At 44.6% G+C, this 20719-nt stretch overlaps 1 pseudogene; it reads right to left on the bottom strand.

The window, feature by feature from the left end:
* Window positions 1–12690: 12690 nt before the first annotated feature.
* Window positions 12691–13426, bottom strand: LOC142584468 (uncharacterized; annotated as a pseudogene).
* Window positions 13427–20719: the final 7293 nt, after the last annotated feature.

Here is a 20719-nt window from a genome sequence, read left to right as displayed (position 1 = left end):
CCAGGAGAAGAAAGAGACATGAGGTTAGTCTGACTGCATGCCTTGAACTCTCGACACATTAAATAGACAGGTGAAAAAAAGAACGATATACAGGTCAAAGGAACAACGAAAATGCGAAACGAATAGTATAATATCGGAGCCCGACAATTAACCCTACCGCCAAGGGGCCAGGCGACCGTTCCAGTGGAGACAGGGAGACCGGGGCGGTGATGCCGGCAAGAGTCGAGCCTAGAGATGACTTCGTCTTCTAATTTCCGCTAGGCCGATGAACGAGACGAAGTCTACTAAAGCTCCAATCGTTGTCTTTGTCGACATAGAATGGACGCCCGGCATTAGCCTCCGTCTAAAAAGAAGCATCAACCCGATGCTAGAGGAGGTCACTGGTGTGAAGTTCCCCGCACAATCACTCGCTGACGTACGGTTTCATGCGTACTACGTGCACAACTGCAGGCCGGTGTTGGCGGCGCCTCGTGCAATAGGTATTATCTGGAACTACCTCGTAGGCGACGTCACTTAGGTGTCGTAGTACTCGATACGGTCCGAAGTATCTCGCCTTAATAGCTTCTCGCATATGTCTTCTCGCATACGTCTACGGATAGGCGTCCAAACCCACAATCTGTCGCCGGTTTCGTAAGTCTATGGTCTATGGTAAGTCTATGGACTGGTCTATGTCGAGCATTGTAGCTACCTGCGTCGTAGTCCTGCTGTTGACAGATACGTACGCGTGCGAGCTGTCTAGCTTCTGCGCGTTGTGTAAATGCATCTGCATCCGTGTCAGCGCCATCGCATTCGTGTGGGAGCATTGCGTCCAACATTATCCGTACTTCTCGTCCGTGAACAAGGCTGAACGGATTCATCCGTGTCGTTTTTTGCTTAGCAGTGTTGTACGCAACAGTTATATAAGGCAAGATCTCGTCCCACTTTTTGTGTTCGACATCCACATACCTGGATAGCATGTCTTCAAGACATTTGTTTAGGCACTCTGTAAGTCCGTTGGTTTGGGGATGGTAGGCTGTTGTCTTACGGTAGGTCGTTCCACTGAGCATCAGGACGTTATCTATAAGCGCTGCCGTGAATTTCGTTCTTCTGTCTGTGATTGCGATGGTTGGTGCACCATGTCTCGACACAACATTCTCTATGAAAAATCGCGCCACCTCTGCTGCTGTGCCTCGCAGGAGAGCCTCTGTTTCGACGTAGTGAGTCAGAGATAATCAGTCGCGACAATAACCCAGCGGTTGTCTGCACTAGACGCAGGAAGTGGGCCCAAAAGGTCCATTCCGATCTGGTCAAATGGTGTGCGTGGGACCTGAACGGGTTTTAGCAGGCCGGCTGGTTTTGTTGGGGGCGACTTGCGCCTCTGGCAATCGAGGCAAGTTCGTACATGATGTCTTAGGATTTGGCGAGTCTCGGCCAGTAGTGCCTTTGTCGTACTCTGTTCAGTATCTGCGTGTAGCCTAAGTGGCCAGAGGTTACCACGTTGTGGCATACTTGGAGTACTTCAGTCCGAAGTGGTGCTGGAACGACCAGTAAATAGTTGCATCCGATGGGTGAAAAGTTCTTTTCGTAGAGAACATCGTTGCGTAAACAAAACGATGACAGTCTTCGTGAAAAAATTCTAGGAGCCTTGGGAGTTCGTCCGTCTAAAAGATTGATAAGAGCAACATTGCTGGCATCAGTGTGAAGCGTCGTAGGGGCTGCTTCGTCAAAGTGGGCAAGTACTGGAGGTGTTTGTAGCCATTGCCTCAGCTCATTAAACACAGTTTTCTGTGCGTCATCCCACACAAATGCCATATCGTCTCTCGTGAGGTGAGTTAATGGTGATGCAATGCATGCAAAATCTGCGATAAACCGAAGCTAACACGCGCAGTGGCCCAGAAAGCACCGACAGCTTTCTTGTTGGAAGGTATAGGGAACTGCGCGATGGCGGCAGTTTTCTCAGGATCGGGACGAACACCAGCGTGACTGACGATGTGACCAAGAAACTTCAGTTCCTCAAAGCAAAAGTAGCATTTCTCTGGCTTCAGCGTGAGGCCCGCCGACCGGATGGCTTGTAGAACCACTTTCAGTCGTTGCAGGTGTTCATCACATGTTGCAGAAAACACAATGATGTCGTTGATATAGATGAATCAGGTTTCCCACTTCAGCCCCGATTGCACAGTATCCATGAGCCTTTGGAAAGTTTCGGGCGCAGAGCACAAACCGAAGGGCAAAACTTTAAATTCGTACAGTCCGTCTGGCGTCACAAAAGCGGTTTTCTCACGGTCTCTCGGGTCCATGCACCTCGATTTGCCAATATCCACTTTTCAAGTCCATTGAGGAAAAGTAACGAGAGTGTCGAAGCCGGTCAAGGGAGTCATCTATACGTGGGAGTGGGTAGACGTCTTTCTTTGTAACCTGGTTTAGCTTGCGGTAGTCGACACACAAACGCAGGTTACCGTCCTTCTTGAGTAAAACTACAGGTGATGCCCAGGAACTCTTTGACGGTTTAATTACGTCGTCTTCGAGCATTCTAGTTACTTGCTCCTGTATCGCTTCACGTTCTTTTAGAGCCACACGATATGGCTTCTGGTGAATTCGTCTGGCCGTGTCTTCATTGGTTATTCGGTGTTTGGTTAAGGGTGTGCGACCGACTCTTGATGTCGACGCAAAGCAGTCTTGGAACTCGGCTAGTAATGGGAGGAGTTTTTGTCTTCTTGCGGCAAGGTAGCGCTGCCGTCAAGCGCAGGAGCCCGACCTTGGGCACATGCTTTTTCAAGCATTGAAAAGCAGCCTTGAATATCCGTAGCACCGTCGAAATAGGCTGCAGCCGAGCCCTTTGGAAGGTGCCGACGCTCCGTGCTGAAATTTGTCAGCAACACATCTCTGTTCCCATTAACGACGTTGACAATAGCTCGTACGACTGAAATACCTTGAGTAAATAACAGCGGCGTTAATTGGTCTGCAACTCCTTCCCCGTCGAACGGCGCGTCGCATGCCACAGAAACCAGGGTGCAGGACCGAGGCGGGATGACAACGTCGTCCTCACAGCAGTCCTTATCTCTCACTGCAGTCCTTATATGGGGCCCTGTCCACGCCGTCTTTACTTTCTTGAGACGAACTGCGAGGTCTTGGCTGGAGAAGTCAGCAGGAGAAGTCAGTATGGAGTGTCGACCAAAGCTGTCACTTGCTGCCCGTCAACAAAAACAATAAGGTATTCGCTTACAACTTCCTCGCAGTTATGCCTCGTCGGCTTCATAGCGCCCTGTGGTGGAAGCAACGGGGGCTTTTTATCGTCGTGACGTCTTGCAAGCTTACCCCCAGAGGTCGCCGCCTTTAGTTTTCCTGGCGTCGGCTAGGTGACCTCCTGTCCCCGAGGTCAGTGAAAGTGCGGCGTATTGGTGTAGACGAATCTGAAGGAGACGGAGATCGCGTCCGATGGTCCATGTCGGCCTGCTGATTTGGCAGCGACTCCTCGTCGTTGGCTCGGCGATTGTCAAAATGAGAGCGGGTGGCTGGAGGCCCTTGAAAATGAGCTTGGAGGCGTAGCGAGTAGTCGTCGTTGGCACGTCCACCGTCAAACCATGGGCGGAGAGGGCGAAACGGTACGTCGTGATGCCAGCAATGGCGAGAAATAAGGCCGACACCACCGCAGTTGAAACAGAGTGGGCGCCGGTCTGCAGTCCGCCATACGTCCGTTTTCCGAAACTGCGGACGTCTCGGGGGCTCTTCCTAGGATGACCAAGGTGCGGAAATCGTTGGCTGGCGGTACGGCGGTAACGGCATAACAGGTGGTGAACGTCGGACCGCGGCGGCGTAGTTCATGGAATGCGGCTCAGGACTAAGGTTCGGAGACGAGAACGCTTGCCTGATTTCGTCACGTATGACTTCGGCGACAGACGCCACTGTAGGTTTCACTGTCAGAGTCGCGAGCTTTTGAATTCCTTCGCGAACAATCACCCTAATCAGATTGCGCAGAGAGCCCTGAGTGTCAACAGTTATGGCGGCGGCGTTGGTTTCATTGCTGCTGGACAAGCGATCATACTGCCTGCATCGTTGTTGAAGTCCTCGCTCAATAGCAGTAGCTTCCTTGATAAAATCAGCCACGGTACTTGGTGGATTGCACGCCAGTCAGGCGAACAACTGCCCTCTCACGCCACGCATAAGGTAGCGTAACTTCTTATCATCTGTCATGTTTGGGTCGGCTCTACGACCCAGACGGTTCATGTCCTCGGCGAACATTTCGACGGTTTCGTTGGGTTTCTGAACCCGTAACTCAATTATCTGCTGGGCACGGTCCCGTCGGTCGGCACTCGCAAAGGTGTCAAGGAGCTGCTGGCGGAAGCCACTCTAGGTCGATAGACTGCCTTCTCGGTTGGTCAAATTGGTCAAACCAGTCTTCGACGTCTTCAAGGACGCCACCGTGAAAGCGATCCGGAATCCGCAGTTGAAGAAGGGTTACCTTGGGCGGGCTGCACGAACGGACGCTTTCGTGATCCTGTGGCGGGATGGCGCCGGCTATGGGCGGCGATGGGTAGCGCCTGGAGGAAGGTTCCTGCAGGGGGGGTAAGCTCTGGAGCAAGGCCTTGCAATTGACCGACGACTGAAACGATGAACAGGCGTTGCAATGGGCGACAAAGTGTCCAGGCTGGATGAACGGCTCCCAGTAGGGGTCCAGAGCATCGGGTTGTCGTACCGCACCTCCTCCAGTGTCGCGGTGCAACGAAGATAGGATACGAGGACATGTATAACAAAACAGCTTGTTTTAGTGGTCGAGCCTAGAGATGACTTCTTCGTCTTCTAATCTCCGCTAAGCCGATGCACGAGATGAAGCCTGTAAAACTCACATCGTTGTATTTGTCGTCGACATAAAAGAGTCGAGGCAATATCGACTTGGTTAACATTGCATCAAGTTTCATTGGCATTAAGTTTCGACACTAGGTTGGTTAAACATTTGTCAGAGTTCAAGATAGTTGTGTCATCTGCATGAAGAATGCAGTGTGGGGGTCTCACCCGTGCTCTTGGGACAAAGGAACAACAACACAGTAATGCAAACAATTACAGGGGACTTTGTTGCACCTTTCGTACATTAATGCCTACTAGCCGAATTGCCATCGAACATGCCGATAGATGCGCGACCAATCGAGAAAGTCCGACTCACCGCGACCGGATAGTGAGCGAATATATTCGCCCCATGCTATACGCCAACGCCTGGTCGTTCGCATGTAGGGTCACGCGAACGGTGGCGCGTTCGAACGAGGTCTCGCGAGACGGTCTCACAGGAGCATGGATGGGCACACGCGCGGAACGTCCGTGCCACTTCCCGAACCCGAGTGAAAACGGAAGAGTCTATACTCCCTGTCGCACCCGACTAACCCTGCCGTTAGGTGGCGCTAGCAGCGCAACACTCGCGCAACCTAGTCATTGTAGTCGTGCTCGCGCGACCTTGATGCGTGCGCAACCTTGTCATAGCAGCAGGTGGGCTAAATTATGTAATAAACAGGAAAGGGACAAGCTAGCCCAGCGCTTGGCGAAGGGGTGGACGACTTGCGCGAGCTATCCCCTCAGGTGCAGATCGCGGTGTGCACGGGGCCGGAGGTGCCTGTACGTGACAGCCGTAGTGTCTGCTAATGCGGCTATATGGAAAATGAGCCGACAGAAAGGTTTCGAGGTTGTCGAAATAAACAGGGAAGCGAGAAGGTGTGGTGGTTTTGAACGAGACGGGATCCACTCCAATTCCAGGCTTGGACGAGAAGTGGGTTGGCGACTTCCTGGTCGCGCTGTTGGTTCTTTAGGGGGTCCACGATCCCTCAGGAGGCCAGAGTAGGTAGTAATGAAGAAGGTCCCCTAAGGTAACCTAAGAATCGCATCGCCGTCAATAACAGAAAAAGAAGGAAAGCAAGAGAGAGAGCTCGCCATGCAATAGGCTACATAAACATGCATGCGGGCAGAAAAAAGGAAAAGTGGGCAGAGATTGAGCAGCTGGTAAATAGAGAACAAATAGGGGTGTATGCGGTTACAGAAACGCACCTTAGAGACTCGAGAAGAGTCACCATTGATTGAGAATTATGTTTGGGAAGGGTGAAACACAACTAAGTCGGAAAGAAAGGGAGGGGGCGTCGGAATGCTCATCCATCAGGGAACCAAATGGAAAAGAGTAAATTCACAATGTCAAGAGCATCTTTGGTTATCAGGCACAATGAGTGGAAAAAATACTTGGCTGGGTGTTACGTCTTTGTAAACCGGAAATAATTGCACAGAGAAGAATAAAGAGTTAGTGGAATGCATAAGCGCTGATATTAAGGGTTTCGGGAATGGTGCTGAGATTGTCCTATTAGGTGGCATGAATGCCCACATACAGGATTTAGATGGCTATACCGACAATAACGGGAAATCAATGCTAGGCCTTTGTAAGCTACATAACCTCGTTATCGTGAATACAGGGCCTAAGTGTGAAGGGCAGATCGCGTGGGAAGTGGGAAACCGGCAATCAGCCATTGATTACTGTCTGATGACAGAAGGAATTCATGATAAGTTGAGAGAAATGGTCATTGATGAGTAAGGGCATAGCAGCATAGGGAGTTACCATAAACGCATCATATTGAAAATGGGATATGTAGTTGGGAAAGAGAGCAAGGAGTGCAACTGACCAGTGCAAATTTTAACGCTGAACAAATAACAAATATAGTCACCAGAGTCGAGGAAGAACTTGGCAAATGGCCAAATAAAGCGTGGGAATATAATGAGCTTCTAAGTGTAATAACGACAGAAATACGGAAAGAGAAACAACATATTCGTTGGAAAGGAAAAAAGAAACCGGAAAGCTGGTTGAACAGGGAGATACGAGAAGCGATCGCCGAACGATAGAAAGCATCTCGAGAGCACAGGCAGGCAAAGAAGGCGCAGTTGCCGCTGGATGAACTAACCAGTAAATGGGAAATATACCCGGAAAAAAAAGTATATGGTTCCAATACTGGTGCAACCAAAGATAACAAGTGAAAGCGAACGTTGGTTGTCAGAAATACTTGAAAAAAAGAAGGCCGCATCTAGAATATTTTGGAACCACATAAACTTATTAGGCAGGAAGTCAGCAACAATACAACAACATATTCTAGACGAAGATGGAAACAAACTGGAAGCGGAAGCGGCATTAAATTACATCCGAAAAATAACAGCCGAACCTTTCCAAGGCAATGACGAGGTTGTATTTGAAGAAAAAAAAGAGCATACAAGAGAACCAGGTGGAAAAGGAGTTGGTGCTGACAAATGTCAACTGGAATAAAGTCGAAAAGAAAATTCCTAAGCGCACAGCCACAGGGCTAGACGAGGTTCCCGTTAGGCTGATAAATGAACTGGGACCAAGAAGTAAGGAAGCTCTGGTGAAAGCAGTGAAAAAAAATTAAAATATAGACGAATACCAGACAGGGGACGTCGAAGTGGAATGATTTTAATTTATAAACGTAAGGAGGAGAAAGATGGAATTCACTCATATAGACCGTTGACCATTACATCAGTAATATACGGGCTAGCAATGCAGGCAATCAAATTAAAGCTGCAAGCATGGGCAGAGAATAATGGCATTTTGGGAGAACTTCAGAATGGCTTCAGTATATGTAGGCCGTTGGATGATAACTTATTTGTTCTTACTCAGCGTATTGAAATATGTGGCCTTTTAACACATTACAGGAGCCTACGACAACGCAGAGTGCAACATTTTATGGGATATTCTGGAAAGGGAAGGCTTAGGTGACGATTGTCTACAGCTTTTGAGATATATTTACCTGGAAAAAACCGTTTGCGTTGAATGGGATGGGATGAGGAGCGAGGAGAAAGTTGATATCAACAAGGGACTGAAGCAGGGATGCCCTTTATCAACATTGCTGTTTATGATGTACATGGTGAGGATGGAGAGGGCGCTAGAAGGAAGTAATATCGGGTTTAATCTCTCATACCAACAGGCGGGTACAGTAGCAGAGCAGCAGCTTCCAGGTTTATTTTATGCGGACGACATTGTGTTGCTAGCTAAGAAGCAAAGTGATTTGCAACGTCTGGCTAATATCTGTGGACAGGAAGGCAAGAATTTAGGTTTGAAATTTAGTGTTAGAAAATCAGGTGTTATGGTATTCAATGAAAACAGCAAACAGAAAGTGGCGATACAGGGCCACGGAATACCTCTGGTAAGAGAATATAAATACCTTGGTATATGGATAGACGAGGGCAAGATATATATGGAAACACAGGAAAAAATAATAATATCTTTATTTGTGTCCCGTAAAAGTACACGACACGGGAGACCTGCAGTAAAAGCTGTCATGAATGAACACATTAAACTTGAAGATATAACATTCAAAGAACTTGGACAGCATTTTAACGAATTATAGGCAGTTACTTTCTTTTTTTCTTAACATTTAGTTTCTGCAAACCAAGTTTTTCTTTGCCCCGTTATCCCTAACAGTGTACATGGTGGCCCACGGCTCTGTCGAGCCGTGGGCCCCCCCATACACGGGGCAGCTACATAACGACAAAAAAGGCATATAATATATGGTCACATCTAAAATTACACATTCCGAGCGCACAATGTTACACAAAAATAGGGCAAAATAGAAATGCAAATTGCAAGCTCATTCATACAATAAAACATCACCGTCAACGACGGAGTAGTCACAAAAGAAATAACATAAATGCACTTTCACTTATCCGCAAGAAATAACAGTAATACATACACAATGACGGTAAAAAGAAACAAACAGATAAAGCACTCATTGTGAATTGAAAGAGGGAAAACGAAACCATTCCCACACCATGTGCACTGTTAGGGATAACGGGGCAAAGAAAAACTTGGTTTGCAGAAACTAAAAGTTAAGAAAAAAAGAAAGTAACTGCCTATAATTTGTTAAAATGCTGTCCAAGATCTTTGAATGTTATATCTTCAAGTTTAATGTGTTCTTTATTTAATCTATTAAGCAACCTGGGTAATTTGTTCTGTAGTGTCTTTAGACCATACGTTGTTTTATAAGTTCTCACTTTCCAGGGCATAGTGTTACGTGTCAGGCTGGCAGAAGTGTTCCTGTAGGTTAGCTAAACGTTGTAAAAAGGAGCTATTATTTATTTTTTTCGTTTTTAAATGCTTTGTCTAAGATGTAGTCGAACAATTTGGGAACTGGGATTACGTTGTACTTGTCAAAAAGATGCTGTGTGTGCGAGTGATAGGGCAAGCCCTCAACAATTCTAAGGAACTTTTTCTGCACCCTATGAAGCCTGTTTAAGTTTCCCTGTGTTGTGTCAGACCATATTAGATGGCAGTAGTTTATTCTGCTGGAAAACAATGAATTATAGATTAACATCATAGTTTGCGGTGGAAGTATATGGCGAATTCTGTATGTTAAAGCTATTACTTGCGCAAGTTTATTTGCCACGCTATCCACATGAGCATCCCATGACATATGTTCATGAAAAGCGACACCTAATGTTTTAATACTGGAAGTAATCTCAATAGGTGTTGCATTTATTGAGATAAGTTTGCTGATTGACATATGTTTGTTTTTAGCTCGAAATATTACAGCTTTCGTTTTATTCTCATTTATCAGGAGGCTATTCCTACGTGTCCATTCACCTAATTCTGCTAACGTGAAATTAGCGTCGTCGACAAGGTCGTCAATATCGTTACCACCTATCAATATGCTGGTGTCGTCAGCGTACATAATAAATTTCACACTTTCATTAATTTTAACAATGTCATTCACATACATATTAAATAAAAAAGGCCCTAGAATGCTACCCTGTGGGACGCCTGAGGAGATAGGTAGTGCATCCGAGTGATAGCCATTTATGACAACTATTTGTTGACGGTATCCTGGATAACAACGTATAAGAGAAGCGACATTGCCATGAAAGCCATAGCGTTCAAGTTTTTGAATTACAAGATTGTGGTTAATGCAATCAAATGCCTTTGATAGGTCAATGAAGATGCCCAGAACAAGTTTGCCTTCCTCCAAATGCTGTAGTAGGTGTTCTTTTTGTGCTAGCAAAGCGAGTTGAGTGCCCATCCCCTTACGGAAACCATACTGACCGTCAGTTAGCAGATTATGTTTTTGCTCAAATTCAGTTAGCCGCCTTAATATAACTTTTTCTAAAACCTTTGAAAACACAGGAAGTATTGATAATGGCCGGTAATTTCCCAAATTGTTCTTATCACCTTTCTTAAAAAGTGCAATGACGCGCACTATCTGCATCCTATGAGGAAAGGTACCGTCGTTTAAACAGAGGTTAAAGAAATAAGTAATGCACAGAGATATAAGATCAGCAACGTATTTTATAGGTTTAATTTGGAGGCCGTCAATATCCCTGGCACTGCTGTTTTTTAGGCTGAGAATTGTAGTAGTTATTTCCCCCTCGTGTACTGGATAAAGAAATATCGAACTGGAATTTTTAGAAATGTATTCAATATCATTGATCGGTACGCAGTGTGCTCCAATGTTAACAAAATGTCTGTTAAAAGCATCTGCAAGTGCTTTCTGTTTTACCTCGGTACCATTTATTTTCAAACTATGCATCTGTTCAGCAGGAACATTGTAATTTAGCAGAGATTGCAGGTTTTTCCACGTAACATCCGAAGATGAATTCGAAGAACTAAAGGCATTGAAACAATGCTCGCGCCTCGCCTTTTTTATGTCTTTATTTAGACGATTCCGAATTTTCTTAAAACGGCGGAAAAGCTCTAGATCTTTGGTCTTTATGAATTCAGCATATAAAGCATTCTTCTTGCGTATTCGACCAGATAGCTCAGGGGTAATCCATGGCTTACGTATCTTATTTTTCTGTTTTACGCACTTCAACGGAAAACAAGCGTCGTATATTGATTTGAAGAGGCTAAAAAAAGATTCATAAGCGTCATTTGCATCTTTAGATTCAAATGCAGTATTCCAGGTTGTTTGCAGGATATTCCGCGAAGCCTAGCCTTATTAGCAGTTCCCTTCCCGTTTTGGTCTGCTGGAGTCTCATGAGCTGTGCGATATTTTGGGCTTCTTTTAATTCTTCGAAGGTGTTGCTTAAACCAAGTGCCATTAGTTTCTCTGTCGATGTATTGTTCGGCAGGTGAAGTGCTGTTTTGTACGCTTTGCGTAAAATTGTGTCCGCTTCTTGTATTTCCTGTTTGGTGACGGAAGCTGAGGAAATAGCCGTAGCTCTAGCGGCAGTGGAGGGCTACCAATCCGAAAGGTCCTTAACAATACTCACCGACTCGCAAACTACGTGTCGGAATTACATGAACGGCAGAATAGGACGCAGAGCGCTTCACATCCTCCGCTCCTGCAGGGCTAACAACAAAGTCAGGCATACAATTTTCTGGGTACCGGGACACGCTGGAATAGAAGGGAACCTAAGGGCGGACAAGGCAGCTCGAGAGCACACAAACCGAGCGGCCACAAGCACCGACCCTGAGGAACCCATACCAGTCAACCCAAGCTACTCAGACATTTTGAATTATTATAAGGGGGTCCGAATCAAATACCCTCCACCCCACAACAGCCTAAATCAGCATGAAGCAACCTCTTGGAGGAGGCTGCAGGCAGGAACATATCCAAACCTAAACACACTAAGCAAGATGTTTCCCACCCAGTATAGAGACATTTGCCCCTGGTGCGGCGCAAAGCCCACCTTATATCACATTACATGGGAATGCGTTCAGAATCAACAATTCCTTCAAATAAAAGACCCGAGTGCGGAGCAGTGGGAGAGGGTGCTCTCCAGCAGCGACCCGAAAGTCCAGCATGGACTAGTAAGGCACGCTCGCCGAGTAGCCACCCTCAGTGGTGCCCTGGAATAGGGGCGTCGACCCTGCGCAGATGGGGAAGAAGACCGTGAAGACGGCCGACAGCATCTGCCACCGCTAATTTCTAACCAATTAGAGCAAATAAAGTTTTTCCTCCTCCTCCTCCTTGCAGGATATTGGCACGAAACATAAAAAGATTTTGTTCAGTTATTGGTTGAATAAGGTGTGTCGACTGTGATTCCTTATTCTGTAGATAACTCTTGTAACATAGAAATATTGGCATATGGTCGCTCAAATCCGACACGAATACGCGAGCTTTAACTGAATCTGGATTTATATTTGTAATAAATACGTCGAGTAGAGATGACGTATTCTTGGTCACTCTGGTAGGCAATTTTATAGTATTCCAGCATGCATTGCATTTTAGTAGTGTTTTAAGCCTGAGTTCTAGTGCATCATTCTTCATCATGTTAATGTTGATGTCCCCACCAAAAATTATGTCTAATTTCATGTCATTAATGAACGCACGAAAAGTATCTAAGTATTCAAGAAAATGTGTAACAGAACCACTTGGAGGGCGATAGCAAACAGATAACACTGTTTTATGAAGTTTTACAGTCAATAACTCATAATTCTGAGTTACCATCGAAAACTCATTCAATATTTCACACTCTAATGGTTTTCTAGTTAAAATGCACACGCCACCCCCACGACCGGTTGGTCGATTCAGATAGAAAGTATTATATAATGGAAGCCGGAAAATATTCACGTCATCAGTACACCATGTTTCCGTCAGCATTATAACGTCAAATGATTCTTTCGTTTGTTCAAGGAAAAGTTGTAAGTCATTTTCCTTGTTGGCAAAAGATCGAATGTGTAGGTGGAAACATTTGAAAGACTTGCGAAATGTTGGCTCTAAATGATTAGTAAAAGTGTGCGGTAATACATAAGGCGTACTAGGTACATTTGCCGTAGCAGCGTTTCAGTTCAGCTGCTTGTCTTAACTAAGTTTTTCGCGGTCGCTAGAATTAGAAATGACTACCGCATTTGCCCCGTCTGTTTTCCGCACGAGAATTTTGTTGTTGTTGTGCCATACGTACTTGTAGTTGTTAGTTTTAACCCAGAGCTTAGTTTCGAACAACAAGGCGCGTGTCCTTTTAGTTAAGTTCTCCGACAAAAAAACACTGTTATTTTCACTTGACAGTTTTTTCCTGCTTTGCCACCATTTATCCCTGATAGCCTGATTGGCAAAACGACAGATTATACCGGGTGCCTTATCTGCCTTTGAAGGCAGGCGATGGGTAGCCACTATATCATTTTCCAGAAGCTGCGGCAAGTTGTTTAACACAGTCAGCTTATTTATTCAACAAGCAAGTTTTCATTCTGCACCTGCTTAATTCCATGAAATTCAAGGTTAAGCTTTCTACTTCTATATTCCAAATCGTCCACTTCCGTTTTCAGCTGCATCATTTCACTGTCTTTGGCCTCAACCCTTTCTATTCTATGCTTTAGTTCCTTTACTTCACGTTCATTCTTTTCTATTCTCGTTAAGAGCTCGTCGTATTGTTCACTCATGAACTGGACCGTGTCTTCAACACTTTCAACCGTCTGTTCTAGGGGCGGTAGGTATTCCAGTTTTTCGTTTATGGATGCCGACATAGTTCGAACATCCTGCGCATCTCAGTCACCATCAGTTTTGTCGGGTGGCGGGGCACGACCCTTTGAACGTCTGCAAGTTGTACAGCGCCATGCACTACGGTACTGCTCCCCTTTAGCTTTAATTGTAGCATCAGAAATCCCTGCACACTTTCCCGTGTGATACGTATGTCCACAGCTACTACAATCTATTTTGAAATCTGATTCATTGAATTGCACACCGCACAGCGAACTCTTTTTCTAATGGCATGACAGCACCTTTGGCGGCGGCGGCGGCAGCAGCAGTAACAATGTGCAGGAGAATATAATAAAACAAATTAGTAACTAACCTGTAATCATCAGAGAAGCGTCTTAAAAAAATGCGTGTTCCTTGCCGCTGCTGCCGCCTGTGTGACAGTTGCAGGCAGCAGTGTGTCCTTTATAGCTTGGTCCGACTGGGGGCGTGTCCGCTGGTGGTAGCGATGCAGGACGAAAAATTCCGCTTCCCAGCGACCAACGCACGTTGAGGTAGACGAAAATGGCAATCAGAAGCTCCGGGCTGCTTGTAATCATCTGAGAAGCGTCTTAAAAGAATGCGCGTTCCTTGCCGCTGCTGCCGCCAATAACAGTGAAGGGGAAGAGATATGCAGCCATAATGAAGCACAGAGCGCTATGGTGATACGAGAGGTACGAGGTGCTCCGGGGTTTGTGGTAAGGTGTAATGGTACCAGGACTTACTTTTGGAAGTGCGGTTGTTTGCTTTAAATCAGGGGTACAATCAGGACTCGATGTGAACCAAAGGTCAGTGGGACGCCTCGCATTGGGCGCTCGCGGGAAGACTACAAACGAAGCTGCGCAGGGTGATGTGGGCTGGACATGTTTTGCAGTGAGGGAAGCTCGCAGTAAAATTGATTATGAGGAACTACTGAGGAATATGGAAGAAAGTAAATAGGCTGGGAGAGTGTTGAGGTATCTGTACAGGAAGAACTTAAGAGGAAAAAATGAAATCAGGAAAGAAACAATTTATCATAACTCAAAGGGAAGCACATTACTTTTTGAAGCCAGATCGGAATGCCTTCAAGTTCAAGTTCATTTATTTACTACATACATGAAGCTTTACATAAGTGGTTGGGACGAGGAAAGAAAAGCTGCATTAATAACAGCTTGACTAGCCCCAACGTCTCCGGTTCACTATGGCAGCATGTCAGTAAAAGAAAAATACATTACAACGTCGGTGTCAAATGAGGAAACACATGATATCCACAGAAAACATATTTTACAAAAAGTGAAATTTAACTAGGAACATATTGAACACAGCATGCTTAAAACAGAAGTGTTAGAGAGTGTGCGGACGCTTTCATAAGAAATCTTGAATTTAATGTCTTCGACAAGCAATAACGTAATGCTTGAAGGCCTTAGTTTGTGCGCGGCCGTGGCACATACATTCTTCCGAGTGCCTGTTTAGGCACGAAGAAGGATTTAGTTGCAAGTTAGCTACACTGTGTATATAACCACGATTTTTTACAGTATCAGATCTAAAGGAAAGTAATAAACTGTGTTCATATAGCACGTTTAATTTATTTACATTATATTTAACGAATAGTTCTGAAGTATGTGCATTAAATTGTAGGTTTGCAACAGAACGTAGGGCCTTTTTTGTAGGATAACAAGATTAGTTATGGATTGCTGTATTCCGTTACCCCAAATTAAGTTACAATAGCACAGGTGTGATGAGAAGAGTGCCTTAAATATCGAAAGCTTTTGAGGAAGTGGCAATACACGCTGACTTTTTCTCAGTACGCCCAAGACCTTGCAAAGTTTGTTTTGTAAATGTTCCGTATGGTGATCCCATTTCATATATTCGTTAAAAATTACACTTAGAGATCTTACTGTAGAAGAAAATTCAATTTTATTATTATTCAACATGAGCTTGTAAGAATGAGTGAGCTCATAAAGTGGGGATTTAGAGCGAAAAAGAATAGCTTTAGTTTTTGCGCAGTTAATTTGTAAAGGATTTCTGTGTGTCCAGCTGCATATCTTTTCTAATGTCAAGTTAGCTAGATTCACGAGATCATGTATATTTGTTCCTGAAAAGAAAAGACTTGTATCATCAGCATATATTATGTATTGGACTGAAGGGTCAACATTTCAAATATCATTAATAAATATATTAAACAAAAGCGGCCCCAATATGCTTCCTTGGGGAGCTCCGTATTTAACAGATTGCATAGAAGACAGAGTTCTGCTTATCGATACACATTGATGTCAGTTTGTTAAGTAGTTTTGAATTAGATGGAGGGCCACCCCACGAACTCCATAACACTGCAGCTTTCCTATTAATGTTTCATGGATAATTTTATCAAAGGCCTTGGACATATCTAAAAATATGCCGAGTGAATTTTTTTGCTTCAATATTTTTAAGAATCAATTCTTTTTGAAACTGTAGAGCACTTTCTCTTGAAAAATCTGATCTAAATCCGTATTGCGATGTTGTTATGACGGAATGTTTGTCAAAAAAGTTTGACAGTCTAATATGATTAATTTTTTCAAGTCCTTTGGAGAACAGGGGAAGGATTGAAATAGGTCTATAATTACCGATAATGTTTTTATCTCCACTTTTGAATATTACCGTCACCTTATACCATTCTTCATATTATGTGGGAGAATGCCAATTTGTAAGGAAAGGTGGTAAATATGTGTCACACGGGCTAAGAAGATCAGTAATATATTGAATTGGCTCCATTTTTAGACCATTTATGTCCTCGCTCTTACTCGTCTGAAAGTTTCGAAATACTCTTAATATTTCATTTTCATCAGTTGGGCAAAGAAATATCGATTCCTTGAGTGGAACGGGCAAGTAATGAAAGGGACTATCTTGATGTGAGCTCTCAGTTACAGATGTAGAGTATTCATTGAATTTGTCGGCTAACTCCTTGCCTTTAGTAACTTCATTGTCAACTACAAATTCTTCTGAACTATTTCTTACTCTACCTGGAGATATGATCGAGTAATTTATTCCACATTTGTTTGATATCTGTGACGCCCTCGAACATGTTATAATAGTAATTTCGTTTTGCTTGCCGTTGTAACTTAATGATCAAATTTCTAGACTTTTTAAACATCCTCAAAGCATGTGGATTTCGGTTATCTAGGAATGCTTGAAAAAACCTATCCTTTTCCTTCATCATTTTTAGGATCTATGCAGTCATCCAAGGTTTGCGGGCACGATTTGCTTTTCTAAAAGCATGAAGTGGGAAATGTTTATTATAAACTGAAGTGATCGTTCGGATAAAGTAGTCGTAAGCTAAGCCAGCACAGGAGCAAGAACATAAGTCATCCCATTGCGTTTGCTCAATTTCATCACGAAAGAGGGAAATAGTTTAAATTTACAGCTCTATAATGTATACCAGAAGCAGCCTGTCTGGGTGTGCAGCGGGATTGGTGTACAATAAGGTATACAGGCAGGTGATCACTGATAGCGGTACAAATGGTGCCAGAAAGTACGGAATCAAAGGGAAAGTTTGTTATGAACGAGTCTATTAATGTTGCACTCGAGTCAGTAATACGAGTAGGAGTGACAACAACATTCCATAAAAAGTGGGAATCAAGAAGTGCCGAAAGATCGCTTTGCTTATTAGTGCTTCCTAACATATCAATATTCAATTCTTCACCTCCTAACACGAGTCTATATCCATTGTCATTAACAAAGGAAAATATGTTATCTAAAAATTGTATAAAATTGTTTATGCTGCCATCGGGTGGTCTGTATACTGCAACAAACACACCGTTTTCTACATTAAGACATACAATTTCAATATCAACCGTGCATTGAGACCACTCGTTAAGCCATTCGTATCTCATCTCATCTCTAACATACATACATGCGCCACCTCCTGTCCTTACTTTTCTATTTAAATAAACTGGATTATAACCTGCGATAATAATAACGTTCGATTCAACACGGTACCAAGTTGCTGTTGGCATAACTATGGAGAAATCAAATTTAAACTAATGAAGAAGAACAAAGACGTTGTCCTCTTTGCAACGAGCAGACTGCATATTAATGTGAAGCACACCTAGGGGTGATATGCGCTGGTCTACAATGCGTGAATTTAGTTCCGATGTACTACAACCCACTGTATTAGAGTCCATTTGTAGACAGTGGTCATAACATATGTATACAGAAATTAATTATAGCAAGTATAACAAAACAGCAGCCTTTGAATAGGGTAAACGTACTCACTAAGAGATGTTGCTGAATGGTTGCGAATCCATACTTTCGTTGTACAATGTTAGAAAAACTAGCATAAGCAACAGAGAAGTGATATATGGCACTAATCCAGCACACAGCAATATTAAAAGCTTTATACAAAGGTTCAGTTGCATAATGTAGATGAAAAGTAGGGGCACTGGTTACAGAAAATGCTGTGTAATATGAAGAAATAGGTTTAGACACATATAACACTCTACAGAAGGACAGGATTATATTTTCCTGTTTAACAAAGTGATGAAAAAAATAAAGAAAAATTACATGCAGGATCACAACTAAGCAAACCATTTTTCCGCCGTGCAGACCTCTTAAACAACTTGCGCCAAGTCCTCCTCACACTGCTGTCTTTTCCAATTTCCGCATGAGAACTTTGCCTTGAGACAACCAGATAAACTTCCATTTTTTTTCTGTCTTTACTTGCTTGTCTCGCTTTTGCTAGCAAATTTTTGTTTTCGCGACAGAGATGCGCTCATTTACATAGATCGAAGCATCTGTGTCATACCCTAGATCCTTTGCGTTTAGTTTTCTTTTCCTTGCTGCCGAAAGCATTCTGCCCCGGGCGGCTCTCAAACGAAACTTTACGGCCACATACGGCCTACTGTTATCTCTGGATGGCACACGATGCACAACGTCTATGTCATTCTCAGTGACGCCGGCCCTCACATACCCCGCAAGTTTTACAACTTGCTTCAAAAGGGTACAATCTGGTACAACCGGAAGCCCTTGAATTTCAACATTCATATTTCTGGAGTATTGTTTTAACTCAGTTATCTCCTTCCTAGCCTGCTTCAGTTCTTTTTTGAGGAGTTCACTTTCAATGCGGCACTGCTCATTGTTAGCCCTAACAGCAGAAAGCTCACCGCAGAAGGCCTCAACATCAAGTTTGACTTTTTCAAAACCATCACTCAAGAATTGCACGAATCGTTGAAGACCAGTGATTTCCGACCGAGTTTCACCATTTGAGGTAGTGATCCGAGCAACGTCACTTTTAATGTCTGACGCGAAAGAATGTAGCTTAGTTACCACCTCATCAATACTTTAACGACCTCTTTTATGCTTCCCGTCTGCTTCTCAGCCATAGCTGTAGCAATGTCGTTTACGTCACCAGAGTTCATTTCCCTGCTCGACTTAAGGTTGGCAATAGAAGACGACAACAACACAGCAGAAAATAGAAGGCATTCACAAAAAAAAAAAGTAGAACCCAGCGCAAGTGACCAGGTACGGCTCTACATTAGCTTAGGGTACTACACTATTCATGGTATCACTCGCGGCAGCAACAGCTACGGGAGAGCAGTGTACGCATGAGCGCGATAGAAAGAATACACCAACCTGCAATGTTGTAGAAGAGTGGATTAGTTTGCGCCCGCACACCTTCGTCGTCGCTGCCACAGTGAAAAGAATGCGTTCCCAAGAACACCACCCCCAAGATGAGAGCGATAATCCAAGTTTGCGGCAGCCTCAAACAGATGGCAGTTCTGGCATGGAAGTCCGGCCCTGGTGCAAAGCAGGAAATATGGATTGCGATGAATCGGTGCCGTTATTTCAGTAGCCGGGTATCCGATTGCACAGGGCTCCTTACGATCAGATTGGGCGGGCACAGGCAACTGCAATGTTGCGGATGAGTTGATTGGTTCGCGCCCGCACACCGTCGCCGTCGCTGCCACAGCGAACAAAAGCTTAGAACACGCACCTATAAAGCGAGATATAAGAAGGAAGAAGAAGCATATGCTTGCTGCGGTAATTGGCCTTGTTGAAGCCCTTGGGTTTAGCGAGAGCAGGGGAAAAGTAAACATGTCCGCAACAGAGATAAGTAAGAGGCGATTGGAAGATTGGTGGAAGGAAAGTAGGGAAACAACAGAAAACGGAGACGCACAAAAGCAAACTTCACAATAGGGGGTCAGAAAATTTGATTGTTGGAGTTCATGGTGTTCTTTTTTCTTTTTTAACCTAGGTAGCACATTAGGCAGTATAATAGCAAGAGCTTGGTGGCGCAACCCACCGCCCGTTTCCAAAGGGGACGCTCATAACATCCATCCATCCATCCCACCCTCCGTCCATCCATCCCACGTCTCTCGTAATGCGCTGCAACAAGACTGCGCCGGCACTAATCTATGCGACGAAGCCGGATCACAGCAGGAACGAAGAAGCTAAAAGCACGAGTCATAGAGAAGGGCGGACAAGCACTCGTTCTGTCTATAGGTCCTCTCCTGTCTGTGATCGTGTTTCTGCCGCTAAATTAATTACTGTTCACTACACTCGGGTGTTCGCAACACTCAATTGCATGACCACGTGTGTCATTCTCTTGAAGTACGCTAACAAAACGGCATAAAGAAAACGCACGTGTCTCTAACTCACAGCCCTTAAATTACCTCATTGGGTTTGCTTGGGAATAAACAGAGCTTTAATGCCAATCGTTAGGTTGGTGGTGGTGGTGGTGGTGGTGATGTTGAAGCAGGCGGGGTTAGCCTGGCATACATAGCCGGCAATTGTTCCGCCTGATCCTCCTTCAAGTTGAGATCAGGGATGTGTCACCAGGTATCGATGAGCCCCGTGTCTCGCAGGAAGGCTATCAGCAGGCGTTGCGCTCTCTTCCTGAATGCCGCGGGCCCTCCGGGGAAAACAACGTCTTCAAAGGTCCTGTGCGTGAGACCGCTTTTTTGCAGGTTGTCGACCAACGCTTTTCTTTCTGTGTCAAACTGTGGGCATAGCCAAATGAAATGTTCGATGTCACCAATGTCACCACAGAAAACACAGAGTGGGGAAGCGCGAAGCCCAGTCTTGAATAACCAAGCTGGGGTGTATGCGGAGTCGGTCCTGATGCGGTATAAAAGCGTCGCTTGTTCGCGTGGAAATCCATGAGTCACACAGGATTCGTGTGGATTCTTGTGCATCTGTCTAAAGTGAAGGCGGATTGCATCCTTAGGGTTTTGAAAAGCTTTTGGAGCTTTCACTTTTGGGACACATGTCAGCGCTAGGCGTGCAAGGGCGTCAGCTTCCTCGTTTCCATCAATTCCTACGTGTGATGGAATCCACTGAAACCTTATGTTAAATCCTTTGCTCGTGAGGTC

The sequence above is a fragment of the Dermacentor variabilis genome, chromosome 6 (assembly GCF_050947875.1).
Source record: "Dermacentor variabilis isolate Ectoservices chromosome 6, ASM5094787v1, whole genome shotgun sequence".
NCBI lineage: Eukaryota > Metazoa > Arthropoda > Arachnida > Ixodida > Ixodidae > Dermacentor > Dermacentor variabilis.
Note: the sequence above shows the minus strand (reverse complement) of the source record. Positions and strands in the feature narration are given on the sequence as shown.